General features: G+C 39.9%; 1 protein-coding gene across 1 annotated transcript in view; it reads right to left on the bottom strand.

Annotated features, from left to right (window-relative positions):
- Positions 1-13,210, bottom strand: part of LOC105490917 (adhesion G protein-coupled receptor F1) — a 44,549-nt gene extending 31,339 nt beyond the window's left edge. Inside the window, exon 1 of the mRNA XM_011756898.2 lies at positions 12,802-13,210. The gene's annotated coding sequence lies outside the window, so the exon portion shown is untranslated. The remainder of the gene's footprint in view (positions 1-12,801) is intronic.
- Between the last annotated feature and the right edge of the window lie 1,138 nt (positions 13,211-14,348).

The following is a 14,348-nucleotide window of genomic DNA, read 5'->3' as shown; positions in this document are numbered from 1 at the left end:
GATTGTGTTTCCACTTCACGGAACCTGTGACATCATGACTTCTGCTCCCATAGCAGACGTAGTAAATTTCCACCTTTACAGACTTACTAGAAAACTGCTCTAGAACTCTCTTCCAGGTGATGGTATCTGACTAAACACAGGCTGTTTTAAAAATTATGACTTGCTTAACATTGCAACTAGGTGTATTTAACACCAGTCTTTTATATTTCACTGAAGTTTCCTTTTCCTTTCAGGAAAGAAAAACATTAAAATAACCAAAGACTCTTTAAACCATTAATACCAGGATACAATTTGAGTGTTTAAGCATATAAATAATAATGAATCAATCCAGCAAATTTCCTTTTTCATAGTAGATATAATCAGCTAAAAGATGTCCTTGAGTTTATGATTATCTCAAATAACTTAGATAAAACTCATAGACCTGGTCACAAGATTAATCACGTACACCCAGGTTATTTTGCATCAAAAAAAATCACAAAATGTTAGAATTGTTCTGTCTAATACAGTAGCCACTAGCCATGTGCGGCTATCTAAATACGAATGACAGTTGAAATTAAATTAAATTTAAAATTCAGTTGCTCAATCACGTTGACCACATTTCCAGTGCTCAGGGGCCACATGTGGCTAGGAGCTACCGTATTGGGTAGCTCAACACAGGACGCTTACATCACCGCTAAGTTTTACTGCACGGCATTGATAGAACTTAAAGGAATACCTTCTTCTGGCCTCTCAATGTTTCTTTTACATCTCACAGGAGAAGATGGAAAAGTTTGACTCCCGAACTCAAAAGTCCTCCCCTGGAATAAGTGTCCTTGCTTAGCAGTCCGGAGTACACAAAGTTGGGCTCTCCATCCAGCCCTTACCTTGCTTCCTGGGTATGCTTAAACTTCATACAAATGCTGCCATCTCTCCAGTGCCACCCCACACTGCCCTCTGATCTCAAAAGCAGAGAAAAGGCATTAGAGACAGGGAAGAACTACCAAAGAGGTGGCCAATGTTTCAGCAGAGACCTTTTCTAGGGCTTTCTGGGGCAGCATGAAAAACAGGCAATGTGACACGTACAGCTTTTGAATTTACCTTCTCCTTTTGGATGAATGGTCCTCTTATGCGCCACCTTCCTGTTTACCAAAGACTCCTTGTAAATCTATTGCTTTAAAATTCTTTGGCAGCAGCCTGAGCTCTAGAGTATTCTTTAGGGTCTTGTTTCCCCACAGCTTGTCTGCTGAGTTCTATTCCTTCCTGCCTGTGCTTTCTGCTTTCTAAAAGTGATGAATATTTGTCTCCAGAGCAGTGTTTTACAAAGTTTCTTGACAGGATCCCATAGAAAGAAAGATATGTTATAACATGAATATTTGTGTGTGTGTGTACCTTGGATGTTTTCTACTTGTTTTTATTTTATTTATTTCATTTTTATTAGTAAATTGTTATATTCTACTAAACTGATTTTGCAATACCCTCTTGAAGCACAGTCACATAGCAGAGGGGGGTTGTGCCCCTTCCAGCCCCTTTTCCACTTTTTCTTCACTTTTTTTTTTGAGATGGAGTCTCACTCTGTCGCCCAGGCTGGAGTGCAGTGGCTCACTGCAACCTTCACCTTCCAGGTTCAAGCGATTCTCCTGCCTCAGCCTCATGAGTAGCTGGGATTACAGGTGCCCATCACAATGTCTGGCCAATTTTTGTATTTTTAGTCGAGATGGGGTTTCACTATGTTGGTCAGGCTGGTCTCAAACTCCTGACCTCAAGTGATCTGCCTGCCTCCGCCTCCCAAAATGCTGGGATTACAGGCGTGAGCCATTATGCCCGGCCACTTTTTCTTCACTTCTAGGGAAGGATTTTTTAATTTGAATTCCCGGGAACTATTTCGGTCACAGTTTATAGGGCTGGAGCTTTCAAATGGGATAACAGTCTTGGTGCCTGCGGTGTAATCCGTTTTGCCTCTTTGTGCCAGAGCCTGCTTCCAAATGGGAGATCTGGCCTGCATACGGCTCTCAGGCTCACTCTCTCTCTGTTTCTCTCTCTCTCTCACCTCCTCATCCCACTCTGAAAAATCTTTCTCATACATGTAGTCCAGGCCTGAGGCTGTAGAGCCAGCTTGAGAAGGCCTGAAGACAGCTCTGGGCATTGTGGAAAAGCCCTCTCTCATAGACCCCACCTCTTTATTCCCTCTTCTCCCACCCTAGAGATATACTCTGGCATCCTTGGACTTGCTACAGATGGTAAACTCTAACTTAGAGTCAGAGTTTCAGACCAGTGAGGAGGGGAGGGAAGAGAAGGTAAGGAGAAAACATTTAGGAGCTCATTAGAAAATGTGGGTGTCCCCATCTCACCCTAAACCTACTAAATCTTGGACAGGTCAGGCCCAGCTCTGTATATTATAATTATAATTATGATTATGGAGACATGTTCTTGCTCTGTCACCCAGGCTGGAAGTGCAATGATGTAGTCATGGTTCACTGCAGCCTTGACCTCCTGGGCACAAGTGATCCTCCCACCTCAGCCTCCCTAATAGCTGAGACTACAGGCTAATTCTTTTAATTTTTTGTAGTGACAAGGTTTCACTATATTGTCCAAGCTGATCTTAAACTCCTGGGCTTAAGCAATTCTCCCACCTCAGCCTCCAAAGAGGGACTACAGGCATGAGCCACCATGCCAGACCAGCCCGTGTGTATTATTAAAGCTAGACAAGCAATGCTCACATCCAGGCAGGTTTGAGAGCTGTTATTCTAGACTGTTTTAAGTAATAGGAAAAACGATTTATCCAGGGAGAAGTGGCAGAGGGAGAGGTTGTGGCGCCTGAGGCCTCCACTCTGCTACCCTCCATCCTTAAAACAATAAAAATAAAATAAAAAATAAAGATTTCTCTACCTAGTCTAGTCCTGTGATAGGAGTTCTACTCTGGGATTTGAAACCAAAGCTCAAGTGAATCAAAATTGTTTTCTTTGCTTCCTTGGTGCATATAGCTCCCTCTGGGATACAGTTGTAAGGTTTAGGAAGTAAAAACACAAGATACCCTCAAAATTTTGAATTTCAAATAAACAATGAAATGTTTTAGTGAAGTATGGCCCTGTGCAATATTTGCAACATTATTTGTTGTCTAAAATTATTTGTTTCTTATCTGAAATTCAAATTTAACTGGATATCCTGTATTTGACAACTAGTCAAAGGTGGGAAAAAAATGAAATCTCCAGGCACATGGGTCAAAATGGGCTCTGTAGCTGCGCTAGCCAGGGTCCTGTTCCCAGCTTTGACATTTATCAACTGGATGCCCTTTGGAATTGTCTTAAGTTTTCTATACTTTGGTTACTCATCAAGAATATGGGGAAAATAGTATTTAATTCACGGGCTCTTAGGAGAATTGAATGAGTAATTTGCAAGTACCCAGAGTGGTGCCTAGTATTTCAACCTTACCATCAGCTTGTATAGTTACTTGCTGGATTGTGCCAGAATTTGACTTCAATTCTGAGTCAAATTAACTTATTTTTTTTTAAAAGTGCACTTGGTTTAACTGATTCCCGCCACTCTGGAAATGGAGAGATCCCAGCTTTGAAGCAATAAAAGTACATTTTTACAGTAATTGAATTATCTGACTCAAAGGAGGGTCCACAGCAGCAAGGATGTCAGAGATTGCTTTGTGTGTGTACGAGGTCCTCATAAATCCCACTGAACTTCGCCTTTGTTAAACATTAACCCCATGGTATTTTCATCACTTCCCTTCCAAGCTGGAATGGTCCTGATTATTTAGAAATTCTCAGAATCCTTATGTTCTTGCCACCGATGAGGAGCTGTTGTTGTCATTAGAGTATGACATGTTTCCATCGCACCTTGTGCTGTGGCTGCTGGGGCCAGCGATGGGAAGGCTTGACCATGGTGGGACGCCCCCTGACCCTGCACTTCCTTGAATTCATTCAGTGAGTTCATTCCCTGTCCTTCAGGGAACAATCATTAGAACTTGCTATTATGCCTTTGGAGAGGGCTGGCTGTTGTCTCCCTATTCTTTCAGTTATATACTTATGGACTCCAAATATCATTTATTTATGCCAACAGCTGTCTCCTTATCAACAGCGGGCTTAGTTGAAACTGCTCACACCTACACTTTCCAGCATTCTTGGCAACAATCTAATCTTAGGCACAGTTGAACTCTGCACTGTTTCTCTGGCATCAATATTTATGGGATTATGTTTTTTTCTTTATAAATAGAATTCCCAGTAGAGCTGTCTCCTTCCTGTCCATCTTGGCCTCACGTGCGCCTATGTGCACACACACATTGATGGAAAGAGCAGGTCTCCACATAAGATCTAAAAGAAATCATGACTCAAAAAGAGTTAGGCAGATGACCTGTAAAACCTTGGTTTTGTTTCACCTCTCATTTTACCAGTTTTTGATAACATATTCATTAGCATCTATCTTTTCTAAGAACTGTTAGGCCACTTGCCTTTGAGAAAAGCTTCTTTGTGTTTCTGTAACTGGACAGAGATAGAGGAGAAGACAGCTGAGAAGGGACAGAAAAGATAGCCACTTCCATCTTTGGAAAAATGTTTGAAGGTTTGGTAAGTTATATGAACAAGACGAACTTCCTCTGGAAGGACAGTAATTTAAAGTCATTTAAAATCTCAGGGGAGGTCTCTATACATGTGTGCACAGTAAAATTTTAAACATGTTTTATATTTTAGCATGTTTTAGCACATTCCTGTTTATCAACACAGCAGGAAGAGGTCTGAATGAATTACACCCTAACCTCGTGTTTGTACCTCTTCCGTGAGGATTTGGGAAAGTTAAAACTCTGTGGATTCGGTTTCTTCTTTACAGTAAGGGGGAAAATAAAGTGAGCTCAGATCTATTCACATTCAGGTTTCATTATTACATACCCATTCCCCGCCTTCTATTTGTAGATTACTTATGTAATTATTCTTTTATCAACATCGGCAGTCACCAAACCAAAGCCTGGAAAGATCACCGATTCCTACTCATCTTTATTCTTGTTTTCTCCTCAAACTGGTTATTAAATTCTTGAACATCTTTTGAGATGAGCTAAGAACCTACTAAGAATTTAATTATTGGGTTCAGAACAGAGGTATAATTTTTAAGAATTCTGGAATTATAAGTCTGGTGGGGACAAAAAGAATTTCTTGGCTCAGTCACTCCTTCCCCAGGACACTTCACCAATCTGCTAAACTTGCATTTGTTCAACTACCGTATACTGTATACTGACAGCCTCCCATTTCCCAGGCATTGTGCCATGTACTGGCTGTTAACAATATAGTCATGCCCGCCTATCATGCATGGTAGCTCCATGCCTCAAGAGAAACTCTGAAAGCCACAATCCAGACCCACTTCTGCGAACTTCTGGGTTACCGAGAATCTCTGTTCCAGGGTCCCTATTTTAACTGTCCTATGTTTCATTGATTGGTTGTGCCTTCGGAGTCCAGTTTGTGACCCTACCTCCAAATCTGATCCTTTCCCATCCCAGAATTGAGATATGTGCTTATAAGTTTGTGTTTCCTTTGCCACTAATTAGAACGTCATTCAGCTCAAGAGTATTTCTCCTGCTGCTGGTGCCTGCAGCCTAGCACAGCTGTCTGCTCCTTCCTAACAAGGATTCTGTTTTTCTATTTAGTCTGCACTTTGCATCTGAGAAGAGCTTCACTCAGGATGATTTGTTGTTTTTAGCTCATTGCTCAATATGCCTTCTGGCATTCTAGTAGGGTTCGTTTCCCACAGAAGACCAGTCCAGCTCATTTTCACTGTAAAAGGCTTAGCTGTGAGCCTCATGGGTTGGCTCTATTCCAATCCCTTGTAACTGAAGATGCTCACCAGCCGTTTGTGGTTCAGTATAGCAGGAGTGACCGCCAAGCCCTTAAAAGATGATTAACGGCATTCTGCAAAAGGTGCCAAGCTCTTTCTTCTAGCCAAGATTTCAGCTTAGTAACAGGACCCAGGTTTCCTTGGAATTCCTAGGTAGGGCTTATTTCTCATCTCCTCTACTCAACTTCATTTAAAGAAAGGAAAGACCAGATAATTTGAGCTTCTTGCATTGTTTGCTTTTAAAAATTAAGAAGTACCTGAACAGAACTCCAGAGAGGTGATAGCTACCTCATAAAAAAGAAATAAAATAATTCCTTCTAATTTACAAAGTGCTTTTCAATATGTTTTGATTTGATTATTTGGGCACTTGTGTAAGTTAAGTGGAATTTATTTTCATTTCACAATTGCAGAAAATGAAAATGTGACGTTTAAATTCTAAATAAAAAGAATTTGTTAACTATTTCCCTACATTTCTCAGCCCAAAGAATCAAGTATTTCCCTCCGACCATGAGCCAGTCAGTTTTTGTTGCTTGGGGCATGATTTTAATAAAATCATGATTGTTAATTTGATCTCCACCTGAGTTCCTTACAAACAATTCTTTTTTTTTCAGAAAAAAAGAACATACATTTCAAAGCTGTCTTCCTGTTCCTGAGCTAATTTGCATGTTCTCACTTACAAGTGGCAGCTAAGCACTGGGTACACATGAACATAAAGATGGAAACAATCAACACTGGGGACTCCTAGAGCAGAGAGAGAGGGAGAGGGGGAAAGGGCTGAAAAGCTACCTATTGGGCTGGGCACGATGGCTCAGGCCTGTAATCCCAGCAATTTGGAAAGCAGAGGCTGGTACATTGCTTGAGCTCAGGAGTTCGAGACCAGCCTGGGCAACATGGCGAAACCCTGTCTCTACTAAAAATACAAAAATTAGCCGGGCATGTTGGTGCGCACCTGTGGTCTCAGCTACTTGGGAGGCTGAGGTGGGAAAGTCACCTGAGCCCTGGAGGCGGAGGTTGCAGGGAGCCAAGATCGTACCACTGCACTCCAGCGCGGGAGACAGAGGGAGAACCTGTCTCAAAAACAAAACAAAACAAACAAAAAACAGCTATGTATTGGGTACCATGCTCACTACCTGGTGACAGGATCATTTGTACCCCAAACCTCAACATTACACAATCTACTACCCATATAACAAAAAGGTACCCCCCACGCTAAAATAAACGTTGACATTACACAAGAAAAAACAAGCTATCTTCCTGATAAACATGATTGTCCTCAGTGTCTAAGGAGAGTCAGGTGTCCAAGGATGGAAACACAAATGATCAGGCCTGCTGGAAAACCCCTGCAGAACAGGCTCTGTGGGATCTTCATATACGAATGGTCAAATTAAAGATGTTACAAACCCTTCTTGGGTGATCTATTTTAAATAAGAGTAAAACACACTTCTCCTACTTCTCATTCCATGCTTACACTGATAAATCTTCATTGTTTCAAACCTACCAAAACCCCCTAATTCTTTACATTTCCCTTTACATATGAATAGTATTTTCATCGTGATTTTCTTAAAAAGTAAAAATAACTTTTAAAATCATATTCCCCAGATGATTCTTCTAGAAATAGAACCAGTTGACTGGCATTCCACCTATCCTGAAAATATCACATCAATTCATCCTCAGAAACCATCCAGATTCTACACCATACAGAATGAAAAGCAAACTCAAGATCGTTGCAGTTTTGAACTCCCACAGTCTGCCCTCGAACTTCCCTTCTATTAAGCTTCCTTCCACGCATCTGAATTCCAGGTAAACCAGGATTGAACTATTAACTTTTCTAAGTTAAAAGGAAAGTGCTGCTTACAAAGGTTTATATATTTTGAGATTGTATAGACATGGTCAAATTGCCCTCCTAACTTGTACCCATTTACAACTCACTGGTAAGCTGCAGAAATGCCTGTTTCATCACTCTGTCCACAATATCTTTTTAATGTTGCCAAACAGATAGGCAAAATTTTTGCCTTATTATTTTAATTTTCCTGTGTTTGATTATCAGTAAGTTTAAGCATTTTTTCAGAGATTTACTGGCCATTTGTTTTTTTTTCCAGCTTGACTACTTAAATCATTTTCCTAAGTTTATCTATTGGAATGTTCATCTTTTTCTTAAACATTGTGTTTTAGGAACTCTTTTGTCTTTGTCACTTATTATAGGTATTTGCTCATGGTTTGTAGTCCATCTTTAAACCTTTTGCATTATTTTCTTCTGCACAAAAGATTAAAATGTTCATGAAATCACATCTGTCAATCTTTTCCATTATGGATTTTACTTATTCAATTTTACTTTTAGCTATATTTAGAGACAGGGTCTCGCTTTGCTGCCCAGGCTGGAGTGCAGTGCCATGATCATAGCTCACTGCAGCCCCATCCTGGGCTCAAATGATCCTCTTGTCTCAGCCTCCTGAGTGGCTGGGACTATAGGCACACACCACCACACCCAGCTAATTATTTTTTCATTTATTTTTTTGCAGAGACGAGGTCTCGACATATTGTTCACACTGGTCTTGAATTCCTGGGCTCAAGTGATCCTTCTTCCTCAACCTCTCAAAGTGTTGAGATTTCAGGTATGAGCCACCACACCCAGCCCCATTATGGATTTTAACCTTGGGGTTGTGTGAAGAATGTGTGGTTTTGTTTGCTTGTTTGTGTTTTGAGACAGAGTCACGCCCTGTCACCTAGGCTGGAGTGCAGTGGTGCAATCTCGGCTCACCGCAACCTCTGCCTCCCGGGTTCAAGCGATTCTCCTGCCTCAGTCTCCGGAGTAGCTGGGACTACAGGTGCATGTCACCATGCCCAGCTGATTTTTGTATTTTTAGTAGAGACAGGGTTTCACCATGTTGGCCAGGTTGGTCTCGAACTCCTGACCTCAGACGATCGGCCCGCCTCAGCCTCCAGAAGTGCTGGGATTACAGGCGTGAACCACCGTGTCCGGCCAAAGAATGTGTTTTCTATAAAAAGATTGGAAAACATTTTGCTACATTTTAGTCTAACACTTCGTTCGTTCTTTAAATTATTTCTAATACACTTAAATCTTCAATCTTTCTTAAGTTAATTTAGGTTTTGGGATGAAATAAGTAAATCTTCAATCCTTCTGGAATTTATTTAGGTTTTCAGATTTCCTTTCATTTCCTCCAAGTGAATAGCCAATTTTATCAACTGTATTTCCCAGTGAAACCATTTTTTATCTAGACCACCTTGATAATTCTTTATCAATTTTATCTACTTATTTATTTTAAATTTTATTTTTAATTGACAAATAATTGTACACATTTATAGCGTACCTAGTGATGTTTTGATATATATAATATATAGTGATCAGATCAGGGTAATTAGCATATCCATCATCTCAAACATTTATCTTTCTTTGTGTTGGGAACATTGAATATTCTCCTTCTAGTTATTTGAAACTATATATTATTGTTAACTATAATCATTCTGCAGTGGTATAGAACACTATAATTTATTCCCCCTATCGAGCTGTAAGCTTGTTTAATGAGGCCCACCTTTTTCTATAAAATTCTGACCTAAATATATATTTTTAATTATACCATATCTACATCTTTTACCAATTACCTGTTTAATTGATACCTTGGTCAACAACATAAAAGAGTATGATATGCCTAAGAAATATATCATTAAGTGTCTTATCAGAAATAATTAGCTTGATTCTTTAAGAGATTAAGCATAGGGAAGTCTCCAAGTAGAGTCAGGCTGCATGCAGTACAAACACAAGTGTGAAAGGTGCTTACAGAAAATATAACCTGCTTAACACAAATTCTCTTTACCCAGAACTTTGCAGGTGTGAATCTGTTATATTATGACAGGCTGTCCCAACTTCACAAACGTATAATAAATATCTGCTTATCTCAAAAAAGTAAAAAAACTCTTATCAGGTTTTAAAGTTTTGTCTTCTGAGAAAGAAAAAAAGAATAAGAAAATTATCTTAAGGACTTTAAAGTCTTTAGATTTGTGGACCTCTGGAGATCAAAAACTGACATTTGCACTGAGACCAAGAAGACACCATGAGGATCTGATAACGCTCATCAATAAAACGTTAACTAGAGTTTGCAGTTTTAGGACTGCATACCTCATTGCTGTTCATCTCTGCATTTTATTTTTTCAACTGAGTGCACATAGGAAATGTATTTTAACTCTCTGAAATGCTAGGGCATTTTCCACTTCTATTATTAATTCCTATGAATTTTCATTCTCAACATGCCAGATCCCAGTTTCCATCAGCCACTGACCAGAAGCCTCTATGAGATTATCTGTGGCTTATTGGGGAGGGGATGTGATAAGAAGGCTTCCCTGCCTTAGTGGTTTTGTGTACTACGGGGTGAGTTATCAAGGTTTGAACCCAGCTGTGCATGGAAGAGGGTATGTTTCAGATCACGATGCTATAGACCTTTAGTACTATCCCTCCAAGATTCTAAACTGTTTTCACATCTATTAAAACCATGTGTCTCTGGGCGTGGTGGCTCACGCCTATAATCCCAGCACTTTGGGAGGCCAAGGCTGGTGGATCACTTGAAGTCAAGAGTTTGAGAAGAGCCTGGCCAACATGGTGAAACTCTTTCTCTACTAAAAACACAAAAATTAGTCAGGTGTAGTGGCAGGTGTCTGTAATCCCAGCTACTCAGGAGACTGAGACAGGAGAATTGCTAGAACCTGGGATGCAGAGGTTGCGGTGAGCTGGGATTGGGCCACTGCACTCCAGCCTGGGCAACAGAGTGAGACTCTGTCTCAAAAATAAATAAATAAATAGATAATTAAATAAAATAAAACCGTGTATCTATCCAGTCAAGAACTCTGAAGACCTTGAAATCTTGTGAGCACTACTCTGCTAAGACAAACACAATTTAGGAAAATCCCAAGACATAGGTATTTGGCAACAGCGTTTCCCCTTCTCTACAAGCTATAGGTGTTCCCTGCCAAAAAACTAAAGAAAGCCAGGCGGCTGGGCGCAGTGGGTCACGCCTGTAATCCCTGCACTCTGAGAGACCGAGGTGGGAGGATCACGAGGTCAGGAGATCAGGAGATCGAGACCATCCTGGCTAACACGGTGAAACCCCGTCTCTACTAAAAATACAAAAAATTAGCCAGGCGTGGTGGCGAGCACCTGTAGTCCCAGCTACTCAGGAGGCTGAGGCAGGAGAATGGCGTGAACCCGGGAGGCGGAGCTTGCAGTGAGCCGAGATCGCGCCACTGCCTGGGCAACAGAGCGAGACTCCGTCACAAAAAATAAAATAAAATAAAATAAAACTAGGCAAAATATTTTGAAACTTACAAAATGTAAACATTTAGATTAGGTAGGTTACACAACACAGTTTCATAAGGGTGGCCTTAAGCAAAATTGTGAATTCAGTGACACTTGTCCTGGGGATGCCACTCCCCCACTTTCTGAGTTGTGCACCCTTGTGACGTACACCCCTACCACTGCTAATGCCCTCAGATATCCAGTACCCTCTTGCTTCTTCCAGTTTTTACTTTACTTTCAGCCAAAGCACTAAAATCATTTACTTATATCCTAATTTGAATGAATGTGTTCATTTACTTTTTTAAAGAAGATGTTTGCATTCCTTTAGTTGTGTAATGAAAGACATCAGAAAGTACATTGTTGTGAAAGTATGGTGCTTTCCTTGCCCTCAGCCCAGCAACAGACAGACCCTGTTATGGGGACACTGTCCCTGCTTTTTAAGAAATTTACTCTCCTTTTGGAGAAGCAAGACATACGAGGCATCCATCAATAATTCATGTCAGCTTAGGGTTATGCACAAAAGGTGAGTTTGCAAGTTGAGCTTGTCAGACTCCACAGGCATACACTCCTATTTCCAATCTTAATGCTTATTGGCACCACTTTACAAATGAAATAACCAGGACAAGACAACTAAGTAATTTGCTCAGTGTTTTACTACTTGTCAATGGTTGAATAAAGTATTATGGGACCATTATTAGAACACTTGTCAATTTGGGTTATGGTTAGATAATGAGTGGTGTTTTCTTAATGAAAACAGAACATAATAAAAGGCTTGTGTTAATATTCTAACATATTAAAGAATGTACTTTTGTTTATTTTTTGTTATTCTCGCCTCTGTTTGTAATCTCCAGCCCATGAATGCTATTATCAAGTTGAGCTTAATGGATCTCAGCACGAAAAAGTCAAGGTCATCACTTCTCCACGGCTCTCCCACCTTGACCTTCTTTCTATTCCTCCTTCAGTATCTTTCCTTCATGTAGTCTCTGGCATGGCATATTACATAGGCTATCAGGTTTACATCAATGGATTTTTCATGAAAACAAAGAAAAGAGAAAAGAAAAATTCTATATTTTCAAGGCAGCTGCTAAGAAAATACAGTGTGTCATTTTATATTTACTTGGGGAAGTAGCAGGAGAAATAATTAGTCAATTCTAGGGTTTTTTGGAGTCCTGGAAAGGAGTTAAATTGAGAAGTACTTTTTGGGTACATATGGATTCAGGCAAAGCTTAAACTAATTCACCCTAAAGGAAAAATAAGCTTAATTCTCTCAAGCGCGATTTTATTTTAAGAGATTGCTATGGTTAATGTATTATGAATTAGTGAAAACCATATGACTGATACTTTAGCAAGTATCTTTGGTGGAGCCCGTTTTATTCTAGTCAATCTACCTCCCTGGCACATCAGAAGAATGGGGGTCCTGCGTTATCACAGAGGGAAGAGTGTGCTTTGAGTCAGATAATCTGGAGCTTGAGCCTCAGCTAATCACCTCATTATAGTTAGTAAGTGAATCGAAATCTGTTGTTTCTGCTCATTGCTTTTTCAGCTCTGTTCCCTTAATTAACTATCTTTGGGAAATGAGATATTGAAATCAGAATTTTTTTTTCAAGGAGAGAAAAAATATTCTCAGACTAACAGGGAGTATTGGTCATAGTAATACACGTTCTTAGTAATCAAAGTACAGTTATTGGGCTTACCTGGTGATTTCTCTCTTCACGCCACAGCTCGAGGGTGCCCTTCCTTCAGTGTACTTGTGACTCAATTACTTCTTATGCTGTTTGGAAAGAAAGTATTAGTATCTGAGCAACAGCAGCTCACTGGCGTGAACACAGGCTCACTGATCCATCAGCAGTTCCTGGCACACATTACTGTCTGTGCAGGTAGACAAGCCTGGGACACGCCCCCTTCAAGACGGAAACAATATACTTTTCTGCTAACTTCCCCTCCACCTTAAAGTCACTATTAGGTCTGGTAAGAGGAAGGAGCGCAGAGCTCAAGACTTAATGATTCTCCCAGCAAACATAGATGGGTGTCTGAAATCACAGAAGGGAAATGGGAGAGAAAAGCTCTAGGGGAATGTGGAACACTTTTGCCCTAGATCGGTTTGCTACAAAATGCTGCTCCATCAAATCTTCCCGTCCAGCCTCTGAACACACTGGGTCATACCCTATAAAGCTGAAGGAATGCAGCCCTTCATGCATAATTCCAATGAGGACAGGTGGGTAATTCCTGTGGAGCAGAAATAAGAGTAGATATTGTTTTTCCTTTTCCAACTTTTCCATTTAAGGCTAAAGAATCAACTAGCTACTTTCCCGGGTAAAACCACCTCAGACTCCTGCGTGGGGTACCACCAAAGGAGCTGTGGCAAAACACAGCAACAGGGTGGATGCTGAGGTTAATGCTTTCGGTGTGTTCTTTGTCCTTAGAAAACCTAGAGTGAAACCCTATTAACTTCTTTAGTAAAGATTTGTTTTCTTTCCAAGGAGTCATCCAGTTTGAAAACTATGAAAGGTCAAGATTGTTATGTGCTATAGCTTTAGCCACATTGGCTCGTAAATTACTTTTGGTCAAGGTAATGAGCAACTAACAACCACATCTAAATTAGCAATTTTTCATTCTGTTAATGGAATAATGAAGGGGATAATAATATGTTAATTCTCAAAAATGCCACTGAAAAGAAAGCAAAAGATATCTCTGAATTCAATTAATGTATTAATTTTCTTTTGTTTCCTTTAAGCATTCCACATTTTACAAATGACTTGAGCTGGCTTACAATGTTAATACACAAAATAAAATAGTGTGAGAATAACAATTTTAAAATCATTATAAAAGCTCTATATAAACTATAAAAAAGGAAACTATAAAACTAAAGAGTCAATTAAGAAAAGTAATGCAAATAATAATCCCTGAAATTATTGTTTCATAAATTTGAAACTTATCTCTAGGGACAGAACTTCCTAACAGTTAAAGAAAAGGGAAAGCTAGTCAGGTATATTGTTCTCACAATCGGAAAAGAGGAAGCATCTATGTTTTCATGAAAGAGTAAGTAAATTCTAATAAAAACATATTTTTTAGAGTGAACAATATTCCCATCAATATCTGAGCTTCTAATTGTATGCTGAAGACCTTTAGTGCCATGTTGGCCTAAACCCAGTATGACCTACTTGTCTTCCAGACCAGCTGGGCCACCAATCCATATCATACTCATCATGATTGGGTCTGGGTCTAGCCCACTGAAAAAATT

Source organism: Macaca nemestrina, chromosome 5 (assembly GCF_043159975.1).
Source record: "Macaca nemestrina isolate mMacNem1 chromosome 5, mMacNem.hap1, whole genome shotgun sequence".
NCBI classification, from domain to species: Eukaryota; Metazoa; Chordata; class Mammalia; order Primates; family Cercopithecidae; genus Macaca; species Macaca nemestrina.
Note: the sequence above shows the minus strand (reverse complement) of the source record. Positions and strands in the feature narration are given on the sequence as shown.